Source organism: Aethalodelphis obliquidens, unplaced genomic scaffold (genome assembly GCF_003676395.1).
Source record: "Aethalodelphis obliquidens isolate GAN/ISIS:26980383/991018 unplaced genomic scaffold, ASM367639v1 scaffold46, whole genome shotgun sequence".
Lineage (NCBI taxonomy): Eukaryota > Metazoa > Chordata > Mammalia > Artiodactyla > Delphinidae > Aethalodelphis > Aethalodelphis obliquidens.
This window is the reverse complement of record NW_020837990.1, coordinates 16,144,095-16,171,733: the sequence shown is the minus strand read 5'-3', so window position 1 is coordinate 16,171,733 and position 27,639 is coordinate 16,144,095. Positions and strand designations below refer to the sequence as shown.

General features: G+C 41.1%; 1 pseudogene; it reads left to right on the top strand.

Annotated features, from left to right (window-relative positions):
• Positions 1–10,209: 10,209 nt before the first annotated feature.
• LOC113606977 (centrosomal protein of 78 kDa-like) lies at positions 10,210–27,275 on the top strand (annotated as a pseudogene).
• Positions 27,276–27,639: the final 364 nt, after the last annotated feature.

Genomic DNA, 27,639 nt, shown 5'->3' with positions numbered 1-27,639 from the left:
ATAGGGTAACTATGTGTAACACTTGGAGGGACTGTCAAGCTGTTTTGTAAAATGGCCACACCATTTGATATTCCCACCAGCAATGTATGTGGGTTTCAATCTCTTGTCTTATAGCCTAGCATGTCATCTATGCTGGAAAACGTTTCACATGTAGTTGAGAAGGATGAGTATTTTACTGTTCGGTTGAGTGCTCTGTAGACATTTATTAGGTCTTGATAATTCATAGTGTTGTCCAATTCTTCTAAATCCTTATTGATCTTCTGCCTAATTGTTCTATCCATAATTGACCGTGGAGCACTGAAGCCTCTACCTAATGTGGAATTATCTATTTCTTCCTTCAATTCTTCATGTATTTGGTATTTTCTTCTTCATGTATTTTGGTTTTATCTTATTCAGGGCACATATAATTTTTGTGTCTTCCCTTTTTTATCATAAAATGTCCCTTTTCATATCTAGTAATTTTTTGTTTGTTTTAAAGTCTATTTTTTCTGGTATTTGTAGAGCCACTTCAGCATTCTTATGGTTGCTATTTGCATGATGTATGTTTTTTCATCCTTTTACTTTGTTCACATTAGACCTTTGAATCCAAGGAGTGTCTCCTGTAGAAAACATTTTTTTAAACCCAGTTTGACAATATATGCCTTTTGATTGTATTGTTTATTACATTTAGTTTTTATTATTGATATGGTAGAATTTATTTATGTCTAACATTTTACCTTTGGTTTTCTACATGTCTCATTTTTTTTTGTTACTCTTGTTGTTCCTCCATTTTCCTTTTATATTAAGTGGATATTTTCTACTGTAACATTTAATTCCTTTAATGATTTTTAACCACATTTTCTGAGTAATGGCTGCTCTAGGGATTATGTAATACATCTTCTCACAATCTCTTCAGCTTTATACTAGCTTTATTCCAGTGAGAAACAGAAACTGTACTTTTATAGAGCTGTATTACTTTCCCTCTTTTTTGTTTTTATTACATTTATATATGTTACATACTTAACAAAATATTATTATAATTATTACTTCACACAAGCTTATCTTTTAAAGGAGCTTAGAGAAGAAAGTAGAGCAAATAACTATTCATAGAGTTTGTTGGGTTAATCTATTTATTTACCATTTATGGCTCTCTTTCTGTCTTTCTGCGGATTCAGGTTATCATGCAGTGTCATTTTTATTCTAATACAGCTTTGTTCTCACTGCCTTCTTTGTGCCATATCATCAAATATATGATATTTCTTTATGTTATATACAGGGCAATCCAAATATAGTCATATTGTTTATGCACTTACTTTTTAAATTAGTTAAGAGGAGAAAGGAGAAGAAATTTGAAATTACATTATCTTTTATAATTCCCTACACAACTGCTCTAGTCAGCATTGTTTTGTTTTTATGGCTTGAGTTACTGCTTGCTATCGTTTGAAGAACTTCCACTAGTATTTCTTGTGATGCCCATCTGCTAACAATGAATTCATTCAGTTTCTGTTTCTGTTTCTGTGTTATGGTACAGTATTGATAATAAGTTGTGGACTGGTAGGAAAAACTAAAATGTGATGTACTGTATGATGTATGTTTTACTGAGGTGGCTTTGTCAAATTCTAATGATTTATGATAGAAATCACCTAAAGCTAGCATCACAATTCTCCAGGAATGTTCTGTAGAATGCTGATGCTAATGATGAATATGTGAATCCTAAATCTTTCATTTGTATTGACCTTATCATCATTAACTCTTCTCCCAACAATGCCATAACTAGAGTTGACTTCTAAAGTGTACCTTCCTCTTTTCCCATAGAAATTGTCCCACAATTTCAAAAAGTGCTCAAAGGTGAAAAAGTGCACACAACGTTTATCACGTTTGCAAATGCCAATGAAAATGCTAAGGTAACACTGTCCAAAATGCAATATTCTTCTGTGAGAGCACCCAACTTTAAACAAATACACATATTCTAAATACAACTTAGATCTGTGACATGTTTTTTTTTTTTTTTTTTTTGGCGGTACGCGGGCCTCTCACTGTTGTGGCCTCTCCCGTTGCGGAGCACAGGCTCCGGACGCGCAGGCCCAGCGGCCATGGCTCACGGGCCCAGCCGCTCCGCGGCATGTGGATCCTCCCGGACCGGGGCACGAACCCGTGTCCCCTGCATCGGCAGGCGGACTCTCAACCACTGCGCCACCAGGGAAGCCCTGTGACATGTTTTGACCAATGAAGTCTGAGCAGACATGATGGCCTTAAATGAGCAGCAAAGGGCTTAAATGGGCTTGTGCGGTTGGGCTCACCTCTTATGTTTCACTGAATTTTGTGAGAAGACAGGGCCTGGGAGTTGTGGCCTCACAGTTGGGCTCCAGAGGAAGATGTGTGGGACAGACCTCAAACTGACCCAAAACACAGAGCAAAAGCAGCCATCTAGAGGTCTAAAAGAGAGCCACTGCAGCTAGCCCATAGGTCTAAGAAAAACAAATTCTTGTTTATGTAACTGAGTTTTGGGGCAATTTGTTCCAAAGCATTATCACAGCAAGAGCTGACTAATACAACATCCTCCAAAGCTTTGTTATGTACATGGCTGCCACCATGCCTACATGTAAGGCAACTGTGTACTCAAATTTTGAGAATTATTGAACTGTTGGTGCCTCTCCAACACAATGTACATGGCTAAAGTTTCCCCAAATAACGTCACTAATATACCACAAAGATCTCTCTAAACTTTTATTAAATGTAATGCAAAGTTCTTTCTATTCATTTTCTGCTTCTACGTAGTTAAAATGCTTTTTATGAATCTAAAGGGTGGAAAATTCGAACGAAACATCTTTGTGGATAGCTGTTATTCACAAAGGAAAATTAAAAACAAAATAGGCATTTCACTGAGTATAGAGCACTGATGCCCCTAGTGCCTCTAAATGTCAAGTGGACAAAGGCACTTAATAAATATTGAATCCTGCTCTCTCCACTTGAGAGGGAGAGCAAGCTATTCTAAAGTGGTGGAAGGATGCTCTTAGCAGCTATTTGCAACACTCTTTGAGCTTGGACACTGTGTAGCTACGAAGAAACCTTTTGTCTAAGGAAACTAACTAAAGAAACTTGAAAGTGGAAAGAGAAAGAATGAGAGAATAAATACCCTTCTCATGGTGACTCATTCACTTATTCATTCATTTACCAAACATTTACTATGTGTATAACACTGTGCTAAGAACTGCACAGAACACAGAGATGTACCCCTGTTCTCAGGGAGGTTAGATATCACAGAGGGAGATAAGATGTAGATGCCTTATGGCAGTTCCACATACGTCTTGTTAAACTGTTTACAAGTTAAGGGGAGAGAAGGGATCCATATCTTGCTTGGATTCTCAGTGAAGTTTTCCCAGAGAAAACTGGGAAGATAGATTGACTAGGGAAAAAAAACTAACATCATAGGTAGATATGAAAGGGAGCAAAGATGCAGAGACAATTAGACCCAGTTATTTCCTAAAAAGTCTAGAAAGTGAAAATAAAGCCAAATTATGGAGGGACTTGAAGGTCAATCTTAAGAGTCTGGCTGTATTGTGATGACAATGGGTGTCATGGACGGTTTGGAAGAGGGCAATGGCATAATCCAAGAACCTTGGGAGGTGTAATAGAGGTTGTAGGGAGGAACATAGGAAGACATGCTATTCTCCGAAGCAATCATCATAACCCAGGTGTAAAATAATAAATGGTAGAATCGGAGTAATGGCAACACAGATTGAAGGGAGGAGTAAAGAGACACTATAAAGAAAAACTGTCAGGACTTGGTCATTGACTGGATACATTCATTTCTCCATTTAACAAAGGTTATCAGTAACTTTGCTAGCCGCTGGGGATGCAAGAGTAAGCAAAACAGACGTGATCTCTTTCTTACAGACCATATGGTAAACACCTATCTAAAACTGAATGTGAAATGTAATGAAGGCTATAAGCGAGAGGTACCTGGTGTTATGTGAGCTATGGTAGGGGGATGTGATGAGTTGAGTAGGTAAGGGGATACTTTTTTGACAAAGTGACACAGGAGAAGAGATGAGAAGGATGAGGAGGCATTAATCAGTTGCAAACTAAACAGAAGGACATTTCACGCAGAGGGCCAGCATGGGCAATGTGCCGTTGTAAGTATGCATGCCTGAAAGGAGGCCACTGTGGGCTGGATGATTGAGGAAGGACGTGTAAGACAAGGCTGCAGAGATCATGCTCCATCATGCCGAGGGGATGCCCTGCCCTGCAGACTAGCGCACCCAGAGTGCCAGTGCACAACAAGATAAGAAGCTTGCTCTAGAATGCAAGTCAACACCCTGCTTCGTTCATCAAGAAAGTCTTGCCTGTTAAACCAAACAGTATATCTAGTGGACATATGATTTACATTGTGAAGCAACCACCTTATCTTACAGAATGGCAACAGTTCTCCACCGGCAGCCAGGCTGTGACTCCACATTTTAGACCACTGTAAAGAGGTGTGTCTTTATCCTAAGAGCAATGGACAGTCACAGAAGGATTTGAAGAGGAGGTGGTGGTGCCTGCGTCATGGAACATGGATTGGAAGGCAGCCAGAGTCAGCAGAAAGATGACGAGGAAGTGTGTGTCTGAACCCTTACTTTCCTGGTGAAAGAAGAGGTATCCTCTTCAGGTGAGAGAGCAAGGACACAGAACAGAGTCTAGTGGGACATGAAAAGAGTGGAGAAAGAGTCATTCTTAACAGCCATAAGTAAGGGAGTAGAAAAAAGAAATGGTCACCACATGTCAGTTAAAATAAGACAGGCTATGTTGTTGACATAGCTCTGTGACTGCATCTAACAAAACGCATTGCTCTGAAAGCAGGTCCAGAGAAGACGAATGTTAGAGATGAGCAAAAAACATCTCCACTGAGGTTCCATGGGAAGGTAAAATGGCTTGGCAGTCTAGGTATAATGTTGTCATGATGGACCAGCAGTCAAGTACAGGGAATCAGAGGTAAAATGATAAACTGTATTCTAGTCAAACTTACACTCACCAGAGCCTGGAAGGAGGAGAGCCCGTGTCTTGTACTGCCCAATAGCCATGTCCCTCCCAGGTCAGGTACCTGCAGCAAAGCCCAGGCATCTTGTCTTGGGCCGGGCATGCACCTGGCTTGTCAGAGGGTCCCAGAGGTGCTGTGGGGAGGCAGCTTTTGCTCACCATGTTCAGGGAAGCTAGAACACACCAGATAATGAAAGGAGAACCAAAGCCACTATTAAGACATAATTCAATGTAAGGAGGGAAGAGATGATCAGGCGAGCCTTGAGTGCCAGACAGAAAATAGGGAAGCTCGAGGAAAGCACATTTTAAGTTAATCTGTTACATGATTAATTAATATGATAAAGCTTCCCTGAGCTTCATCTGTGGGCAGTAGCCACAAGGTGCTAGTAATGACTTATATGGAGAATAGACGAGAAAGTTCCAGGAGTCATTAATCAGCACTTCCTCTGTACCAACACTGTGCTAGGCATAGGGAATATAAGGATGAATGAGACACGGTGCCTGCCTTCAAAAGGCTTAGAGTCTATGGAAGGAAAACTATCTAAAAGGATGCTTATCATTGGGGACACTAAGTATTATGATACAGGGATGTCAGGGAGCAGAGTAGTGAGGCACTAAAGAAGCAGCAGAGGGGCTTCCCTGGTGGCGCAGTGGTTGAGAGTCCGCCTGCCAATGCAGGGGACACGGGTTCGTGCCCCGGTCCGGGAAGATCCCACATGCCGCGGAGCAGCTGGGCCCGTGAGCCATGGCCGCTGAGCCTGCGCATCTGGAGCCTGTGCTCCGCAACAGGAGAGGCCACAACAGTGAGAGGCCCGCGTACCGCAAAAAAAAAAAAAGAAGCAGGGGAGGAGAGATGAGGGTTAGGGAAAGAAGGGCTCCTAGGGAAGCTGGCCCCCAACCTGAGACTGGGAAAGAAGCAGATGTCAGCTTACTGAAGAGCAAGCAGAAGAGGAGGGTCTTAAGTAAAGAAGCAGCATCTGTAAAGGCCCAGGCAGGAATGATGGAACATCAAAAACTACAAGCTGGTCCACATGTCTAGAGAAGACATTCAGGAAGGAATGTAGCCAGAAGGCAGACAAAAGAGGTAGTCCAATCGTGAAGGAGCTCATATGCCAAGCTGAGGAACACAGATCTGACGCTGAGGACAATGAGAAATATGCAGCTTTCCAGGAGGCAGTTTGATGTATGGAGACAGCTATCTTTTTTAGAAGACATCACCCTGGAGGCGGGAAGTTAAGCCTGAACAGGAAATAAGATCACCCAGAGAAACTGTGAAATGTCCGAAGGGGTGGACGCTGAGGATGGGAAACTAAAGAACACCTACATTGAAACTGGGTAAGCAAGAGACACCCAAGAGTGAGACTGAGAAGAAGGAAGTAGAGAGGGATAAAAACAATAACTTACTTGATGGAAAACACAGAAGAGGGAGCTTTAAGAAGACAGGAGACAACTACATTAAGTGATGCTGGAGACTAAAACAAATGGATATAGCAACACAGAAATCATACTCAGAAGGATTACCACTCTCACCACTTACATTCAACATAGTTTTGGAGGTCCTAGCTGCAGCAATCAGAGAAGAAAAAGAAATAAAAGGAATCCAAATTGGAAAGGAAGAAGTAAAACTGTCCCTATTTGCAGATGACATGATACTACACAAAGAAAATCCCAAAGAGCCACCAGAAAACTACTAGAGCTCATCAATGAATTTGGTAAAGTTGCAGAATACAAAATTAATACTTAGAAATCTGTTGAATTTCTATACACTAACAATGAACTATCAGAAAGAGAAATTAAGGAAACAATCCCACTTACCATTGCATCAAAAACAATAAAACACCTAGGAATAAACCTACCTAAGGAGGCAAAAGACCTGAACTCCAAAAACTATAAGACACTAATAAAAGAAATTGAAGGTAACACAAACAGATGGAAAGATATTCCATGTTCTTGGATTGGAAGAATCAATATTGTTAACATGACCGTACTTCCCAAGGCAATCTATAGATTCAATGCAATCCTTATCAAAATGCCAATGGCGGGGCTTCCCTCGTGGCGCAGTGGTTGAGAGTCCGCCTGCCGATTCAGGGGACACGGGTTCGTGTCCCGGTCCGGGAAGATCCCACATGCCGCGGAGCGGCTGGGCCCGTGAGCCATGGCTGCTGGGCCTGCGCGTCCGGAGCCTGTGCTCTGCAATGGGAGAGGCCACAGCGGTGAGAGGCCCGCATACCGCAAAAAAAAAAAAAAAAAAAAATGCCAATGGCATTTTTCACAGAACTAGAACAAAAAATTTTTTGAATTTGTATGGAAGCACCAAAGACCCTGAATAGCCAAAACAATCCTGAGAAAGAAGAACAGAGCTGGAGGAACCATGCTCTGATTTCAGACTATACTACAAAGTTACAGTTATCAAAACAGTATGGTCCTGGCACAAAAACATACATATAGATCAATGGAACAGGATAGAAAACCCAGAAATAAACCCACACACTTATGCCAATATACGACAAAGAGGGCAAAATTATGCAATGAAGAAAAGACAGTTTCTTCAATAAGTGGTGCTGGGAAAACTGGACAGCTACACGTACAAGAATGAAATTAGAACATTCTCTAACACCATATACAAAAATAAACTTAAAATGGATTAAAGAGTTAAACGTAGGACTGGGTACGATAAAACTCCTAGAAGATAACATAGGCAGAACACTCTTTGATATAAATCACAGCAATATTTTTTTGGATCCATCTCCTCAAGTAAAGGAAATGAAAGCAAAAATAAACAAATGGGACCTAATTAAAGTTAAAAGCTTTTGCAAGCAAAGGAAATTATAAACAAAATGAAAAGACAACCTACTGAATGGGAGAAAATATTTGCAATGGATAGGATCAATAAGGGATTAATATCCAACATATATAAACAGCTCATAAAACTCAACATCAAAAAAACTAACAACCCGATTAAAAAATGGGCAGAAGAACTGAATCGACATTTTTCCAAAGAGGAAATGCAGATGGCCAATGGGCACATGAAAAGATGCTCAACACTGCTAATCATCAGGGAAATGTAAATCAAAACTACACTGAGGTATCACCTCACTCCTGTCAGAATGGCTATCATCAAGAAGAGCACAAACAACAAATGTGGGCAAGGATGTAGAGAAAAGGGAACCCTGGTACAGTGTTGGTAGGAATGTAAGTTGGTGTAGCCACTGTGGAAAACAGTATGGAGGGTTCTCAAAAAACTAAAAATAGAACTACCACATGACCCCGCAAGTCCACTCCTGGGTATATATCCGAAAAAAACAAAAACACTCATTTGAAAAGATACATGCACCCCAATGTTCGCAGCAGCAGTATTTACAATTGTCAAGATATGGAAGCAACCTAAGTTTCATCAAGAGATGAACAGATAAAGAAAATGTGGTACATATAACCAATGGCATACTACGCAGCCATAAAAAAGAATGAAATTTTGCCACTTGCAGCGACATAGACGGACTTGGAAGGCATTATGCTAAGTGAAATAAGTCAAAGAAAAACAAATACTGTAGGATATCACCTATATATGGAATCTAAAAAATACAACAAACTACTGAATATAATAAAAAAGGAGACTCACAGATATAGACAACAAACTAATGGTTGCCAGTGTGGAGGGGGAGGAGGGGGCAATACAGGGGTGGGGAAGTGAGAGATGTAAACTACTGGGTATATGATAGGCTCAAGGATGTATTGTAGAACACAGGGAATATAGCCAAAATTTTGCAATAAATGTAAAGTAACCTTTAAAAATTATATAAAATTTTTTTCAAACAGAAATCATACTGATAATTGGAAACAATTTAAATGTTCATCAACAGGAAAATACACATATAAATTATTGTATTTCCCTACATGGGAATCCTACATAGCAAGGAAAGTACATGAACTACACAGATCTTTACGTGTCAGCATGGATGAACCGAGCAAAGATAACACTAAATAAAGCAAGTAACAAGAGAAAACGTAGTACAATACTATATGCTGTTTAAGAATACTTAAAAATGTTGCCTAAATATAAAGACATCCATGGCAGTGATGGAGACCAAGTTCAGAAGAGTGGTTACCCAGGGTCAGCTGGGGAGTAGCTGTGTTTGGGAAAGTTGTCACACCAGGCTCTTCAACAGGAATGGTAATGGTTCACTTCACACGCTGACTGGAGGACGGAGGAGTGTCTGCGATATTATAATGTGACCACGCTGCATGTAAAAGCCATTGCTGACCACATCTAGGGGATCTGATGCGGGGGAGCTGGTAGTGGGTGGAGGCATCCAGAAGGTGGCGGTAGAAGAGGAACGTTGTACACGTAACGCCTAAGGCCTGACCAGAGGACGACCACTGTTCTAGAAACTGGATACAAGTCCAACTTCTACGGCCAATGTTAAAAGACAAACTGAGGCATATTTAAAATTTTAAGTGTTTATTTGAGCAAAAATAGATTCAATTCAGGCACCACCAAAGCGGAAGTGGTGAGGAGCACTCCAGCCACAGGAGCTGCAGAGATTTTTATTTTAAAAGGGCAGAAGCAAAGCAAGGAAATTACTGACTTGCTATAGCTTTAAAGCCTAGTTGGTGGTTTGTGACTGGTTGTCCTCAGCGGTGTTCCTCACCCTGAGGCGTTGACAGGCTTAGATTTTGGTTGGTTTACGTAGGTGGCTGCATCACTGGAGCTACCACAGGCTAACGGCCTCCTTGCAGGGTTAATTTACTAACACCAGTCGTCTGAGTCCGGGTCTACAGAAATTAAGAGCTCTCCGCAGAAATTCACACAGCCGTGCACCAGGTAACGGACCACAGGCAGACGTTCATTCAACTTTTCATGTGTCCCTCACAGAGTGCACGCTCTCTCCTGGGCGGGGCGAGCACAGACACTTATCGGGAGTTTAACTACTTTTAAAATGCGCTGATACAACCATGTCTCACTTTTGTTTGGATGAGTCAGCAAACGCTTTTTGGAAACCCCAAATTCTCCACACCTCCTACCTGTCGCACCGCCCTAGTCTCGGAGCTCCCGCCCCTGCTCCTCAGGCCGCGTCCCCTTGGGAGGCGGGGCTGCGTGGTGACGCACGGCGAGTTCTCTGACGTCCTCGAGCCCCGCCCCCACGGGGCCGCACGCCGGCTTCAATTTCAGCCCGGCGGCGTGGAGGCAGTTGAGGTAGGCGTCAACTGCAGATGTTGCGGGCTGGAGGCGGAGCTGGAGCGCGGCATCAAGGGGCGGGCCTAGCTGGAGCCGGTGGAACTGCGTCTTCTGGCTGCGACGCCGTTCCTGCGCATGCTGCTGGGCCGCAGCCGCCGGGCGGTGGGCGCCCAAGGGGCTGGGAGGCGAGCCGTGGCCCCCAGGCAGATGTGGGCATCGTATCCGCAGCCAGGCCGCGTTCGGGCCATGATCACTCGGTGAAGCTGCGCCGCGACAGAGCGGCCAACAACTTCTGGCGTTGTGAGGACCTGTGCGCGTTGCAGGATTCGGTGCCTCTGCCCGCCGTGCGCGCCTCCCTGCGGGAGAGCCTGCTGGACTTTAACGCAAACAGCCTCCGCGGGGTTGACTGGGCGCCGCTCCTGAGCACCGTCTGCCCCTGATCTGTATCCAGAGCTTCTTCCAGCCACGGCTTGGCGAGACAGGTTTGTAGTTCCCGCTTCCGTGGTCTCTCGTGTGGGCGCTGTGAAGCGGGGTTTTAGATGGTGCAAGGTGGAGGGTGGGCACTAGAACCGGCAACCAGTGCCCGGGTTTGCGTGCACTAGGCGGGGCGTGCGGCCTAGGACTCCTACCAGCTCCGTGACCCCGGCCGAGTGCCCTAAAGCTTCTAGGTCTCAGTGTTGTCATCTGTATCATGGGCTTAACAGGACCCGCTCTCTGTGGCGGTTGCATGGACTCACTGTTAATGCTTGTAGACTCTACAATGTAGAACACTTAGCACAGTTTGGAGCATCGTTAATTGTTCCACAGATGTTACCTGGTCTGTTGAATGACTTTGTCTGGTACAGACCAAAGCGATTAGGAAATTGATATATCCCAGCTTCATTTCCTTTCCGTTAAAACAGGGCTCGGGAAAAAAAATCTTTTTTTCAATAGTCGTATCATATAGTGGAAAGAGCACCGGTGTGAAGGCAGCTTAGGGTTTAAATTCCAGGGTTTATGCTCTCTGTGGCCTGGGCAGGTTACTTTTGCACTACAATCCCCACACTTGTAAAATGACATTAAAAACCACTCTTTCTGTGGGTTCTTAGAATTAATTAAGCAGGTTATGTGTGTAAAGTATCCTGGCACTTGAATGAGTTGTCAGAACCAAGGGCTGCTGGAGACGATGCTTCTGCCCTAGGTAATCTCCCCTTCTACTGGGCGGCAGGTAAACACAAGCACAGTAGTCAGTACTCTGGAAGAAGTGAGTTCTGGTGCTACAGAACACAGAATCTTTTTTTTTTTAATTTAATTTTTATTTTATTTTGGAGTATAGTTGATTTACAATATTGTGTTAGTTTCAGGTGTACAGAAAAGTGATTCACTTATACATATATCCATTCTTTTTTTTTTTTTTTTTGCTGTACACGGGCCTCTCACTGTTGTGGCCTCTCCCGTTGCAGAGCACAGGCTCCGGACGCACAGGCCCAGCGGCCATGGCTCACGGGCCCAGCTGCTCCGCAGCATGTGGGATCCTCCCGGACCGGGGCACGAACCCGCGTCCCTTGCATCGGCAGGCGGACTGTCAACCACTGCGCCACCAGGGAAGCCCCTATATCCATTCTTTTTCAGATTCTTTTCCCATACAGGTTGTTACAGGATACGCAGTAGAGTTCCCTGTGTTATGCAGTAGGTCCTTGTTGATTATCTATTTTATATATAGTCGTGTGTATATGTTAATCCCAAACTCCTAATTTATCCCTCCCCCCCCCACCTTTCCCCTTTGCAGAGCACAGAATCTTGGAAGGGAAAGTTCAGGGTAGGCTTCCTGGAGGAGGTGCCATCCTTTCTAAGGATATGTAGAAGCTCCTGGGGTGGCAGGAGGGAGCAGTGTGTGTCAGAGTTTGAGAAATTGTAAGAAAATATGGCAAAACTGAGGTACAGAACTGGAACTCAGGTTTTTGGGAAAGAAATGAGAGTTGATACTGGAAACCTAGTGGGGACAAACAGAAAGGGGCCTTGTTTGTCATGTCAGAACTTTGGATGTTTATCCTGAAGGCTGTGGGAAACACCAAAGAACAGTGAAATGGGATTCTGGTTTAGAGGCTCACTCGGACCTCCATGTGCAAGGCAGTTGATTGGGTGCAGGGTGAATTGTAATCTAAGTGTCACACTTAAGTTATAAAAGGTGGGACTGGATTTTGCACATCTGAGAGAGAATGGGTGAGGCCTGGTGACCAGTTAGAAAAGGGAGGGCAGCAAGCGTGGGTGACAGTTTACAGCTGCATCTTTTTGTGAGATACAGAGCACAGTAGAAAGGGAATGGAGGTGGCGAGAGGATCTTACTTAATCTTCAGTGCTTTAGAGGGGCCTGATAGACAGGTCTGGACCCAAGGTACAGACCTGGGCTTTTGGTGGGGACAGGTGTTTGAAGGCATGGTAGAGACTTAGGTTATCCACAAGAAGGTCCAAAGAATCATAGGTCTGAGAGTTTTTTAAGTGGGTATATTTGAGGATGTTTATAAGGTGAGAGAAAGTAGCCAGCAGAGGAAGGTTGTGAAGATCTAGGAGAGGAAACGATTGTTCATTTGTTTTCAAAAAGCTGAATACTTATCGTGTGCCTGGCCCTTTTCTAGGATCTGGGGTTCACATCATCTGTTATCTCTTCTGCAAGGACAGTTCAACTCATCCCCTGGTGAAGAGAAGTCAGATTATTCTTTGCATCCCATTCAGGTGTAAGAACTGTTCTGTATCTCTGAAGGGACTTTACTTAACCAGAGTAATAAGTTAGAAATCAAAAGAAATTAGAGCTGGAAGGGACCTTAAAGGCCACTGTACTTAATTTTGCCTAATGTTTTACATTGAATGTAAGAAAAATTTATTGCAGAGCCCATTCTCTTCAGAGTTCCTTCACTGAACCTTCTTTATGTCTTGCATCCAGTGGGTCTAGCTTGTGATTTTGACCTCCTCCTAAATTTGCTTCTTCATCCATATTACATTTTGCCTGGCAGAAACTATGGCAGAAGCTCCTGGGTGGTTTCACAGCTCCTGGGCTCAGTTCCTCTAAGTTCATCTGCCTACTCGGGTTGAGTGATCTGCTAACATGAAAAGATACGCCTAAAATAATGCCGCTAATGGCTTGCCCACACAGAGTTAGTGTATACTAGCCGCCCAGCGTGTGCTCTGCACGGAGGCATGAGTCTGAACTGTGCTTGGCCCAGCCTCATGGGGCTCTTTGGCCCTGAGGAAGGGGAGCTTTTTGTGATCACTCCCTTTATCTAATTGGTCCTTCAGCAGCGGGGCGCCTTTTTCTAATCAGCGGAGGCACCCTTACTCAGCCAGTGGTAGCCCCAGGCCTCATCACCTGTGGGATACAAGCCATGCTCTCTCCCAGGCTTGCTTCGGCCAACATCTCTATTTTCATTTATGTCTCTTCTCACACTGGGACCCCTGGCCTTTAGTCATCCCCACCTGCAGTATTTACAGTGTGCAGCAGTTGTTAGGCTTGGGTGTCTTTGCACAGGTGCTCCCTCTGCAGTTAAGGCACTTCCTCCTCCAACTCTGCGTAGTCTCATCTTTCTAGATTGTACTTCAGGGTTATCATGAAGCCGTCACTTAATATAACTTTTTACCTCCATAGGAACCTCTGTGCATAAAGGTTATGGTTCTTTATCTCATGTGATTGAAATTTTTAGTTTATACATGTCCCTCCTTAATGAAGGTGTTAAGGGCAGGAGTCGTTTCTAATCCTTAGCAGAGCAGATGCTTTTTTTTTTTTAGATGCTTTTTAATGATGATAAAATGTATGGTTTAAATCACTCATTTTACAATAATTTTGCTTTAGGTTCTGGCAGAAATAAAGTTTACAGAAGTCGTGTTCCTGCGATAAGAAATAAAGATGTGACCTTCCAGTTGTGTAAAGCTCTTAAATGTTGTGTAAGTGTGTCGGGTGCGCTAAGGAACCTGGAGCTAAGTGGGCTAGTTCTGAGAGAGAGAGAGACTTAACTATGTTAACAAAGGGAAGCCTTCACTGTGTCCTGCCAACATTTGATAGTTGCTTTTGGGGCAAACTAAACCAGTAAAATTTTAAACTCTTCCTCCACATTAAAGGGATTGAATAGATTGGCCACTTTGGTGCACCTGTGTCCTGCGAATTGTCCAATTGGAGTTGGAGGTTTACAAAGTGAGGTTCAATCTTGTTTAAGTCTCTTCCCATCAGGCTGGTTTCATGATTTCCTACACACCATGTTACTTCCTGTCTACCTTTTCTTGGTGGTGTTCATGCCTGGATTGTCTCCTATACCTGCTCAAACCTTGGTCCATTCTCACTTGTACCATGAAAGTTTGTCATGCTGGATACTGTCACAACTAATTTTACTTAAGTTTGTGTTAAGCCACAAACCGCACATTTTGTATATTTTCTGTTTTTTTGTGTTCGTCTATATTTTTATGGTTTCTCTTCAAGAAGTATTATGGGAAGGGAAATAGCAAGATGTAAAGAGCAAAAAAGTCATCATTCTCTTTAAATTGTTAGAACATCTATCTGCAATCATAATTATGATGCACTGTGGTATGTGTTAAAATAGGAAATATATGTAACGTCCCATAGGAGCAGCATACTCAGTGGTGTTAGTAGGGGTGTGTCATGGAAGTAATCACAAAGCAGGTGACTGTTGGTTGGGGTCCTGAAACATTAGTGTGTGTTCCCTGTGTCCAGTAGCAGTCTGGAGGGGTCAGGAAGCCTGCCTTTCAATTTGAGGGAACAGAGGGTTTGAGGTCCTCTCTCTTATATTGCTCTATTATACTGCATAGCACCTAATAAAATACTGGGTTTATAGTTGACGTTTAAATCGCTGATTGATAATCAAGATTGGGGTGTATCTTTAGAAATGAAAATAGGAAGAATCTTATGCTTTTTCTTTTTTTTCCTATATCTGAAAAGGTATGTAGTACTTTGCTGAGTGGTTGGGAATAAAGTTTGCAGTATTCAGTGTATTCAGTTTTAGTATCTAAATAGAATTAATCTGTTGCTGTAAACTGGAATAACACTTTGTTACTGACAAGTTTTAGAATGCATCTGTTCGTCAATTACCTGTTTGGGAAGATTGTAATTAATGATTTTAAGAATGTGGCTATAAACCTCCAATTGAAGAAAAGCAAATAAGTTAAGATTGACAGATGTATAGGCTCTTCATCTTATTGTGTGTGTGGTTTTTTTTTTCCCTTTAGTTATTTGTCAAGGTATAAAGAATTCTATCACACTTAAGTTAAGTAAACTTCACGGGGTGTAATCTGACATGGCAAGGAGCAGATCACATGGCCTAGATCTTAAAGGTGATTTTATGTTTAAACTTTCATGAAAACATGTGATTGAAGCACATTAATATATTGATATAGATGGCAGTTAATTTTTGTCTTTTGATACATGTGAGTGCAGCTTTCATTTTGCTAAAAGAATATGACCAGTTTTCAGTTTTGGATTCTACCATTTAGTAAAGACAGTCCACTTAATTTTAGAAATAAGAGATTTAATATATAATACATAATAATACTTTTATGTATTTTTAGTTACTGAAAACATTTATTGTAATACTGTGAAGAAACTATGCCATTATAGTCTTCAAGACTTAAATGAATCAAGTGTTTATTAGCTGCTGTAGTTTTTAAACTAATAAAAATCAGTACATCAGCAACTTGTAAATATAGTTTTTAAAATAATGCCTTAACAACTTTACAGTGGTTATAATTACTATATTTCAGCCTAACGTTATTTAATAATTTGACATGAAGCCTTTTTAATAGTTCGCTGGTGCAGATCAGAGATAGGTAAACTATGGCTGGTGGGCCAGATCTAGCCCGTCACCTGGTTTTGTAAAGAAAGTTTTTTTGGAACATAGTCACACCCATTGTTTACATGGTAGTTATGGCTACTTTCACCCTACGCCGGTGGGGTAGAGTAGTTGCAACAGAAACTGTAAAGCCCACAAATCTGGAAATGTTTAAATTTAGATTTTAAAAATTGAAAAATTCTTTGAACCTATACAGGGCAAGTCCATTGACCCCTGAGGTAGAAAACAGTCAAGAACTTGGGTGGCGAAGCCAAATGGCCTAGGTTCAAATTCCCTTTCTCCCATTTCATAGCTAGTGACCATGGACAAATCACTTAACCTCTATGCCTCATTATGAGGTTTAAATGAACTCATTTGTATAAATAGTGCTTGGCACATACTAAGCACTGTGTAAGTGATTGCTGTTGATTCTGCTTGGAGCTTTTATAAGTTATTGTTAATAGAAAAATGACACTAATGATTTTCCTTTTAGAGTGTCAAAGGCACTTTGAGTCTTTTATTTTTTCAAGAATGTAATAAGACTTTTTTCATTTACAGTCAGTGTTCCCTGTTACCAAAATTTACTTTATGAATATAAAGAATTGAATGTCTTTAAGACAGTACTTGTGCTTAGATGTCAAACCATTATCTTCCCAAGGCACATCAAACTGGCTCTGCATAGTCCAGGCCTCTAAAGCTTGTGTGCATACCCTAGGTATCATGTGTATCCATTTTGTAAATATAGTTTTTAAAATAATGCTTGGGACTTCCCTGGCGGTCCAGCAGTTAAGACTATGCACTCCCAATGCAGGGGGCTTGGGTTCGATCCCTGCTCAAGGAACTAGATGCCACATGCATGCCGTAACTAAGAGCCCACATGCCACAACTAAAAGGTCTGGCATGCAGCAACTAAAGACCCGGCACAGCCAAACAAACAAACAAACAAATAAATAAATAATTTTTTTAAAAAATAAGTAAAATAAAATAATGCCTTAGGAGTTAGGAAAAGAAAATATTAGAACGTTTTTACCTTTGTATTATTTTTTAAAAATCTGTGTAGTTTATAATGTACATAAATTATATGTATGGAACTTTGTGTGTATGATTTGTTAATAAATAAGATGCATATTAAAAAGTTTTCTTATGGTTTGCGCAGTCAGGTGTTTGGAGGCCATTGGAGGACAGAATGGTGAAATCAGCAAAGATAGAATTTAGAACCAATTCCCTGACTTAGAACATAATGAAAATAATTCATAGACTGTAATTGAGTTGTCCAACTTTACATAAGTGTTCAAAAACAGGACATCCAGTGGCTAGAATCTAATCACTGACCGACTAGAATCTGGGTCACTGGACTCGAAAAACCAGAACTGACTGTTTAATTTCTCAGGTTGATGCTCCTGGAATATATGCTTGATATGTGTGTGTGTAAATCTCTGACATAATAAGCCATACTCAGTAGGCACACCCTGTTTCCTTATTCAAGCATCTTAATTTCATCCCATTAAATCTTTGAAATATCAGACTATCAGAAGGCACGAAGAAACCTGGGCTGAGAGTCTTCTTTCCAGGAGACCTGATCTTGACTCTGTGGCTGGTTTGAGGCGCATCACTCTGAACTGCAACACACTCATTGGTGACCTGGGTGCCAGTGCTTTGGCAGAATCTCTTAGTGAGGATTTATGGCTTAGAGGTAAATTCTAAAATTGAAAATATTGAATTTTTAATATGATATATGCTTAGCTTTTGGCATGATACTGTTGTGATAGGAATTTTTTTAAGCCTCATTTTTCTGATAGCTTTTATGTTGCTTTTAAACTTTCTCTAAGAGTTGCATATATTCTTTACAGAAAATACAGAGTAACAAGAGAACAATTACCTATAATCTTAATACCCAGACATAATCACTGTTCATTTTGGTGTATATACTTTCAGTCTTTTTTTTTCTATAAATATATTTGTACACTTAGGGATTACAAAAATAGAATTGTAGTATACTTGCTATTTCATATTCCTGCTTTTTTCACTTAATGATGTATCATGTAGTATTCCATCGTATTGATGTCCCATAGTTTAATCGATTCTTTGCAATTAGATTTAGACAGTTTATTTTTCCCTGTCAGAAACAATGTGAATACATTGTATATACATCTCTGTGTCCATCGGGATTACTTCTGTAGAATAAGGTACTAGAAGTGGAATGACTAAGTGTGACATATTTTTAAGACTTTTCATACACATTGCCAAATTACCACCCAGAAATGCTATGCCAATTTGTAGTCCACCCCAACAGTGGATGTGAAGCCTGCCTCTCACAAACACTGGCTTGTAGCACTTTTAAAAACTGTAAAACTACAAAAATGAGTACCTCTCCCTTTTTTATGCAAGTAGGATTACTCCAAATTTTGTAACTTTCTTCAGTTAATTTAGTATGAGCATCTTAGCAAGTCAGTAAATTTGCATCTACTGCATCAGTTTTTGTGACTGTTCAGTGTTCCATTATATGAATATGCCACAGTACACATAGCTTATCCATTCTTGTATATAAGCTATGTCCAGTTTTTCAGTTACAAATAGTACTCTGATATATATCCTTACCTATATCTCTATTTCTTTTGGTTAAATTCTTAGAAAGAGAGTTGTTGGATCAAAAGGGTATAGACTTTTTTTTTTTTTTGGTATGTGGGCCTCTCACCGCTGTGGCCTCTCCCGTTGCGAAGCACAGGCTCCGGACGCGCAGGCTCATCGGCCATGGCCCACGGGCCCAGCCACTCCACGGTATGTGGGATCTTCCCGGACCGGGGCACGAACCTGCGTCCCCTGCATTGGCAGGCGGATTCTCAACCACTGCGCCACCAGGGAAGCCCGGGTATAGACTTTTTAAAGGCTTTTATTACAGAGTCTTGGCTTAATCTGATAGGAGAATAACCACATGTTGTTTTATTTTGTATTCCTTTGATTTACTGGTGAGGTTTACTGGCTGTTTGTATTAATTTGGCTAGTTGGTTAATTATACCCTGTGTCCATTCTTCTGTAGTGAGAGTTTGTAAGGGTTGTATCATATCCTGTCAGATCCATATGTCTGACTTTCTATTTCCGTGTGTCGTGGGGTGTTGAAAGACTCCAGTTATTTTAATGTGATGGTCCACACAACACTTAAAAAAAAAAACTCATGGTAGTTTCCTTTCATGTAATATTTTTTAACATTTTTTAACATTTGTGATGATCCCTTTTGTTTAAATGAGTGTTGCTCAGCCCCAGAACGACTAGAATTCATGATCATTTGTTCTGATTTTTGTCTGACCTTTTACGGAGAGAGTTCTTGACCATCATACTTTCATGATAGGTTTTTAGTATGTATTCTCTATTCACACATTCTTCGAATTTATTATTATTTGTATCCTCTTAGACTTGTCTTTTTTGTTCTAAAACTAACAGTTATTACATTTCTTCTATTTTTGTTTTCCCCTTTTAACTAGTTTCATGTGTGATTTGGAGCTCAAGATCACGATCAAAAGAATGCAGTGCATTTCTGAGCTCCACCAGTTTTTGCTTGTAAGGTTTACACTGCCACTGCCGCCGTTGCTAATTATGAACTGAGATTCATTTTGTGATGTTTTTTGCTCATAGGTTATATACAGTAATTCTTCAGTTCTGTAATTGTAAAATATGTTGGATGATTTATTGGTACTAAAGGCAGGGTTATCATTGCACATCCAAGAAGAGGTTTTTAAATTGGATTATGCATTATGTGTGTGCATATATGTTTCTGTTTTTTTCCATACCCAAAATTACAAACCTGCCATGACTTGTCTTGTGCAGGACTCTTCCACACGTGAGAAAATGAGAGTTGTCTCTATGTTAAGTCTGTATAGAGTTAGCAAGTGACCTTTTGTCTTTTATCAACAGCACTTGATCTGCAGCAGTGTGGCCTCACCAATGAAGGAGCGAAGGCTTTACTAAAGACCCTTGAAACCAAATAGAGCTCTGCTCATTCTGGATATAAGAAAAAATCCACTTGTTGGTATGCGGTCACTTTTTTAAATTGATAAACACATAGCAAAACAAAAAGAATTTGTTCACATATTGACAATTTTTAAAACTTAATGTGTTTAACTTTCCTCGTCGTATACAATTGTCCCAATTGTCCCTTGAACAACTTGGGGGTTGGGGTGCAGACCCCTACGCAGTTGAAAATCTGGGTATAAGTTTATCGTCAGTGGTTCCACATCTGTGGATTCAACCAACCTTGGATCGTGTAGGACTATAGTACATATTTACTGAAAAATATCCATGTGTCAGTGGACCCGCGAGGGTCAAACCCATGTTGTCAAGCATCAACTGTACTTTTCTAATGTTGCACTCCCTTATGTTTTTAGCAGATAATGTACTAATTAAAGTGAGTTATACTTGTAAATTGTTCTTATCTCTACTCTGAATAGAGGTGAACCTAGATACTAAGCCTGCTTCCACCAAGAGCATTATTTCCTTCTTGTGCAACCTCTGAATTTTTGCAAGGAATACTTTATTCATTTGTCAGTTTCACAAGTAATTTTTTAAATACCTTCTGTGTGCCAGATACGGGTTTAGGCACTAGGGATAAAGCAGTGAACCAGACAGACAAAAGTCTTGCCCTCATGGAGCTTACATTCTAATGAAGTAGTTCAGATAGAAATGAGTAAAGAGATAAGTAATATAATTTTAGACAGTAGGAAGTGGAAAAATACCTTAATGTAAGGAGAGTGGGGGGGGCAGGTAGGACTCCATTGGATAAGTTTGTTAGGGGACAGCTTCACTGGAGAAGTGGCATTTGAATGGAGACCTGAATGAAGAGAGGAGCAAGCCATGGAAGAACTGGAGTAAGCACATTCCAGGACAAGGCGGCAATGCATATGCAGTCATGTAGGTGGGTGGAGTATTTAAGGGAAAGCAAGGAGGCCAACATGGCCAGAGTACTGAGTGAAGAAGAGTGTGGTATGACATGAGGTCAAGGAGCTAGCCAGGGGTCTGCTTTTGTAAAGTCTTGAAGGCTGGAGTAAAGATGTGGATTATTCTAAACGAGTAGAAGGTTTTGAAGTGGAAAAAGGCATGATCCAAATAGTATCTCAATAAGGTGACCTGGTATAGAGAATAGACTTGGGGGGATAAAGAAGAGAAACAGGGAGACCAGTTAGGAGACTCTCACAGTGGTCCAAATAAAGAGATGTTTATGGACTAGCTTAGGTTGGAAGTTTGGACCAAGTGAAAAACAGTTTAATTCAGGTTGTGTTTTGAGGGTGTAGCTAACAAGACTTGCAGATAGATTAGATGTGGGGTATGAAGGAAATAGTAACAAGGAGACAAGTCGTTGATGATTATGTGTGCAACTGGGTGGTATCACTTAGAAGAAGGGGGCTGATGGGGAGCAGCTTTTGAGGGAATATCAGGACTTTGGTTTGTTATCTTGGATGCCCTTTAGGTATCTAAGTGTCTGGACAGTGCTCAGACTATACTTTCTATCCAAAGGTGTCCAGAGCCTCTTTAGATGCAAAATGTTTAAAGTTGACCTTTGCTGCTGCCAAAATAGTAGCCACTGGGGCAGTCTGCAAGGTGGCATCTTAGGTTTCTGAGGAAGAAATTAGAATACACAAAGGGGGAAATAAGTGTATAATTACATAATATAGATTTCATATTTAATTTTATGGGAAAAGCAGTAATTAGTTGGCTTTTGGTTTTAAATGGAAATAGCCACTCATTGGGAAATAATTACTCTAACTTCAATTTATTTTATCTAGATCATTCTGTGATAAAAGCAGTTATCAAAAAAGTCCTCCAGATGGAAGGAGTGCCAAGTCAGAGGTATATAACATGTTTTAGTTCTTTCGGAAGAATTTCTCTTTAATGGCTTGTTTTTTTTCTTTCTTAAAAGAATATTATCAAGGTACTTTCTGCCATCTTAAAACTAAGTTTTTAGTCACATGAAATGGCTTTTCTGTTTTTGAAAATGTTGTGTGATGCTTTAATTTAGGTTCCCAGAAATGCAGATTGAAAACCTTTATTAACTTAAAGTATCTTAATTTCCAATGAAGATCAAACCCTCATAGATTACCTGTGACTTAAATGGCATATTTATTATTTCTCTCTCAGTACCGGTGGATAACTTCTCCATCGGTGAAGGAACCATCTAAAGCTGCTAGACAGAAAAAGAGAACTATAATTTTGGGAAGTGGTCGAAAAAAAGCTACTATTAGAATTGGTAACTTTTTCTTTTTTTTAATGCTACTAGAACTTATACCCCTTACGTTTTCCGATGTGCTAAAATTAAAATAGCCTTAACAGTTAATTATTTCCTTAATGGTAGCTGTTAATATTATTTGTGGTTCTTATGGAACACATCTAGGATGTTCCTGACACATAGTGTTTAATATGTATTAGATATTAATGATATTAATTTTAATATGATAAAGCTGTTGAAGTGATCAAATCCATATCTGAGGTCACCTTTTCTCACTTTCATGGGGATCCAGGCCTTAGGAAAGAGAGGGAAGCATGTGATGTGTCTAGTGACAACCCCAAAATAAAATAAAATATGCAGAGCCCTTGGCGCTTTACAGATATTAATACATTTTATTATCTTCACAACCCTGTGAACAGACAGTGTTTTACAGCAGCGCAGACAGGTTAGGGTCATGTGCAGCAGGGAAGTGGGATCAGGCAGGATAAGAACATGGGGAGAGTCGGGGGACTGGTTCCAGAGCCTTTAGTAAGGAGACAATAAAAATCACAGATGATAATGACTGTTTTTTCAAAATGCAGGAATCAGTGGAAAAACTAGAAATGATCATGTTCAGAATTGTGATCGGTTATGTCTAAATATGTAAAAGTCAGTTACTTTCCCATTCTCCAGAAATAACAATAAAAAACAAGGAAAGATCCCATACGCAGTAGTCACAAAAATTAGTAAATATCTAGAAGTCAGTTCAGTGTTCGCCTGAAAAAGTTAGTGCAGAAGGATAGATGAAACATTTTAAACATATATGTTAACATTAATAAAATGTAATGTTAACATATGAACTATCAACATATAAAGCCACTGGCAGGGGGAAAGACAGATTGGTGGAAAAGTCCAGCAACTGGTCCATGTTTACTTGAGAATTGCATTTTAAATTAGACAATTTTAAAGTCTGACCTGACTTTTTGTCTAATTGACTGATTGAAGCATTGATAATTCATTTAAACAGAAATTAGATATTTGCATCACAGCATACACAGACCCTCCGCAGTCTGCAGTCCTGCCCCCAGCCAGGCACCCAGCACCCCAGATGCTGCAGAGAACTTGCTGGGGTCCCCCATGCCTTGGCAGAGACAGTTCTCTGCCAGATGCCCTTCCTTCGTCTCCCCTGTCCTGACCCCTCCCACCTCCCTTCCTCTGAAACCTTCAACCTTCTCTCCGTCAGAGTTACTTGCTCAGCTCTGTGCTTCCACAGCGCTTGTCCTGTGGAATTTGAATTCCCTCCACAGCCGTCTTGCTAGGTTGGGAGCAGCCAATTCCCCTTCATCTTTTTCTTCCTTCCCTCAGCCCCACACCAGGGACACTCTTGGGCACCGTGCAAATTTAATCTTCAGTTTCTACTTGTTACGACATTGTTGCTGTCATGGTACCACCTACGTTCACAGTAGTATGGATAAATGTGGGGGGGACGACTGTAAATACAGATTCTTTGTAAATCCAGGTTTCTAATTCTTCCCCTTTTTAATATTTTTCCCCTTAAATCACGTGTCCGTTTTGCTGCTCCAGCTCTATAATTGGACTGCCGCCTGGGGAACCTGAGGCAGCAGAATATCAAAGAGGGTAGACACTAAATTTTTAATGTAAATGTCAACCAGGATACCTACTACCTGTGCAAAGGGGGTCCCAGAATTCAGGCTCAAAGCCTATTACCAGATACTTGGTTTCCCTGCTTGTGTCTCTTCTGTCTGTCAATGTGCACTTGACTCCTATCAACTTTAACAGGAATTATGTGTGTGCCCTGAGGGACGAGCATAGCTTTTAATGGGGACTTCCTCACACTGCTTTTCTTTGTTGTTTACTTTTAATGAATCCCACCCTGTAGAAGTGGAAGAATAAAACAAGATGTGCTTGAGAAAATGGAGAGAGTTATTACATATTTTCCTTGTAATCCAGAATAGCATGTCAGCTCTTCTTCTGTTTGTCTCCTTTGGTTGTCAGTGGAAGATAATTCTGGCTTACTTTCCAAATCAGAAACTGAAGTCCAATACTAACGTATCCTAGATGAAACTTGACCCATTCATTTTTGAGAGTCTGTATGAGCCCTGTGCAAGGTGCTGAGAATAAAAAGACAAATTTATTGACTTCAGTAGATATTTACATAGCATTGAATGTGTTCCAGATGCTGTTCTGAATTTTATCAGTTATCTACTTTTGCATCATAGAACACTTCAAGACAGTGACTTAAAACCACAGCCATTTCTTTTGCTCAGGATTCTTTTCAGTCAGCAGGTCAGGCTGGGCTCAGTGGGGTGGTTTTTTCTGCTGGTCTCATCTGAGATCACTTATTCAACCAAAGTCATCTGGTGATCCACCTAGAGTCTAAATGGCCCCCCTCATCTGTCTGGCAGCTGGTGCTGGCTGTGGGCTGGGCCTGTTATTTCCAGCAGGCTAGCTCGGGCTTGCTTACATGGCAGTGATGTTTTAAGAGGGCAGGTATAGAAGCTGCATACCCCTTGAGGCCTCAGCTTGGAAGTTGCACAGCGTCACTCTTGTTGCAGTCTCTTGGTCAAAGCAAGTCCACAAGGCCAGCCCATATTCAAAAGGTGTGGAGCACTACAACCCACGTCTTGCTGGGAGGGCTGCAGAGAATTTGTGGCCATTTAGTCCTCATATCAGAGAGGCACAACAGAGAGATTTAGTAACCTGTTCAAGGTCACACAGCTTGGGACAGTACAGTGTTTTAAGTGCTTTGAAAGCTGCTGCTCATTATTTTTAAATCTTACAGCCACTATTTGGACCAACTTATTTTTTTTCTCTGCAGCCTTGTAGAGAAAAGGCCTCATTCACATTGCTGTGTGGCTGCCATGGGTTGGAAGTTTCATATATGTTGTACCACTGAACTGTCATGACTAGTATGAAATGGAGATATTATTATTATTCCCAATGTTCAGATGAGGAAACTGAGACTTTTGGAAATTAAGTATGAGTCATATAAGAGAATGTTAACTCACTGTTCCATATGCAAGAGTAGTCTCCCTAAGTAAATTATAAATGTCCTGGCACAGATCTTTTTTTAATCTCTTGTTTGCATCTAGAAAATGGTTTTTAAAACTTTTCTGTTGCTTTGTTAATGGCAGTTGCACATTGCAGAAAAATAGCTGGAACAAAAGACATGTTTTTCAGATGTCCAGTGGAGCCCCCAATAGAAGCAGGATGAATATTCCATTCCGCATTGGCAACACCAAAGGAGATAATGCTTTAGAAAAAAGATTTCTCGACAAAGCTCTTGAACTCAATATCATCTCCCAGAAAGGGCATAGGTGGTGAGTACTTGTCCCATCCAGAAGCTTGTCAGAGAATTGGTTTAGTTTTCAGACACTGAAGGAAACACATCTAGGAGCCTGCCCATCCTGGAGTAGCAGTTATTGTAACTAGTTGGGAAAGACCATTTGTTACGGGAGTTCTCCTGCTGCTGCTTACAGACCCCTTAGCACGATTCCACGGCTGAGAGCATGGTGGGGCCACACCTTCTAGGAGCTTTGGTCAAAATTTCCTTTGCAAATCTGCTCTGACAGCACAAAGGGTGCCATCCCAGCTCTGGTGCAGCTGGCACAGCCTGTTCAGTGTAAGAACAGACACTGTTGCTCCCCCGAACGTCAGAGAGAGTAGTTAATTCTGTCAGCTCCATGAAAGATGTACGTTCTCACACATGAGAATAGCTGCCCCCTGCACAGCAGGCTCATCGAAGAGTTGAGCTAACCTAGGTTCCATGTGAGCGTGACGGTCCTTCACTGCGTTGGAAAGGAATTTTCTAATGACTGAGATGTGTGACGCTCCTGGCCACCTGCGGGGGCTTTCAGGTGGGAGGGTGGACACGATGGCCTCAGGTGCCGTGACTCTCGCAGGAACTGGTGACGGGAAGGAGGGTCGCCTTGATGCTCAACCAGATGCTTCTGTTCTTAACGGCTGCATTGGTGGTTCTTCTGGGTCCGTGGGAGTCATTTGGGCCTCTCTGTATAATGCTGTCACCATCGAAGATGTCCAGAAGCTGGCAGCCTTCATGAAGCATTTTTTGGAGATGCACCAGCTATGAGCACAGCCTAACCAATATACACTCTGCCCTTGAACAATGTACAAAATTGAAAGTCACTTGGGCATGGCTAAAAAAACTAAAGAAACACAGTATTTTTCTCGAATGAACATGCTTATGATAGATTTTCTTCTTTTTTCAGAGAACAGCAAAACATCCACAGCTATCCCAAGCTGTTGAAACTTAACCTTAATTCTGACTTGAACTGGAAGCTTTTAAAAAGTCTTCTCTTGCTTTTCTACCAAATTCCAGCTACTGTAGTCTTTGCTGCTACTTTTTCTGCCTAGATCTCATATTCAAAGCTGCCTATGGGTTTAATTATATGCAAATTGCAGGTTATTATTTTTAGAGACACACAGACACACAGCATGGAGGGTGGGTGGGGTCCTCTAGGTGCTGAATTTTGATCCTTTGCAAGATGACAGCAGTGGGGTCTTCTGAATTCTTTCTTTATACGGTTATTCTCATAAAGCGATAAAAGTGACATATGTTTATCTAGCAAGGTCTGTTTTTAACACCAAATACTTTATATCTGTATGCATTTATATCTCTGTGCCTTTATATTTCTAATAATACGGTTCTTGTTGGTATATGTTGAGACTTTGAGAAATTGTTAGGATCCCTGACCTTGTGCATTAGAGTGTTACGTTCTCAACTATTGTGTGCCTCCCCTTCCCCCTCCCCTTTCCCTTTTTAAGCTGCTTCACAAGATTTGGAAGCTCCCTGATTCACCACTACTTTCCTTTCAGTGGGTAGAAGAACGGTTGATTGATTGGTTGGTTGGTTTTGTTTTTCAGTTATGCTGTTAAACTAAAAATCTGTGTTAACTTCCCTTACCGTTTGTTCACGTGACTGTTCTCTTTATGGTGTTTGACCAGTGATGCTGTGAGTTCGGGAAGATCTTTGCTGAAGAGTCTTTTCCCCTATTGCTCATCCACTGTCAGTGTTTTATGTTGACCGTGTGAAGGACATTAAAGTCCTAAAACATCTAAACCTTTGTCAGTGAATTTCTTTTCATGCTTTTTAGACAGATTGTTCTTTTAAAAACTTTATTTTGGGAAAACTTGAGTCTAAAAATAGCATCTGTGAAGGGTATTTTGTTCAAAAAGGTGTAAGACTTGAGTCCTGTACATCCATGTTTTTAATGATTCAGCATACTGGTAGCTTTCTGTTGGCTTTTGGAATGGCCGTTATCAACAAACCACCTTACAACACAGCTCACGATATAAAGTTGTATGAACTTTGTCCCACTTAGGCTGGAAACATGCCGCTAGGACAGTTTTGAGCTATCTTCGTGTTTCGTTGGATTGTGTAATGAGGACTATACTGATCTTTCGTCCCAGCTCTGCACCAATTA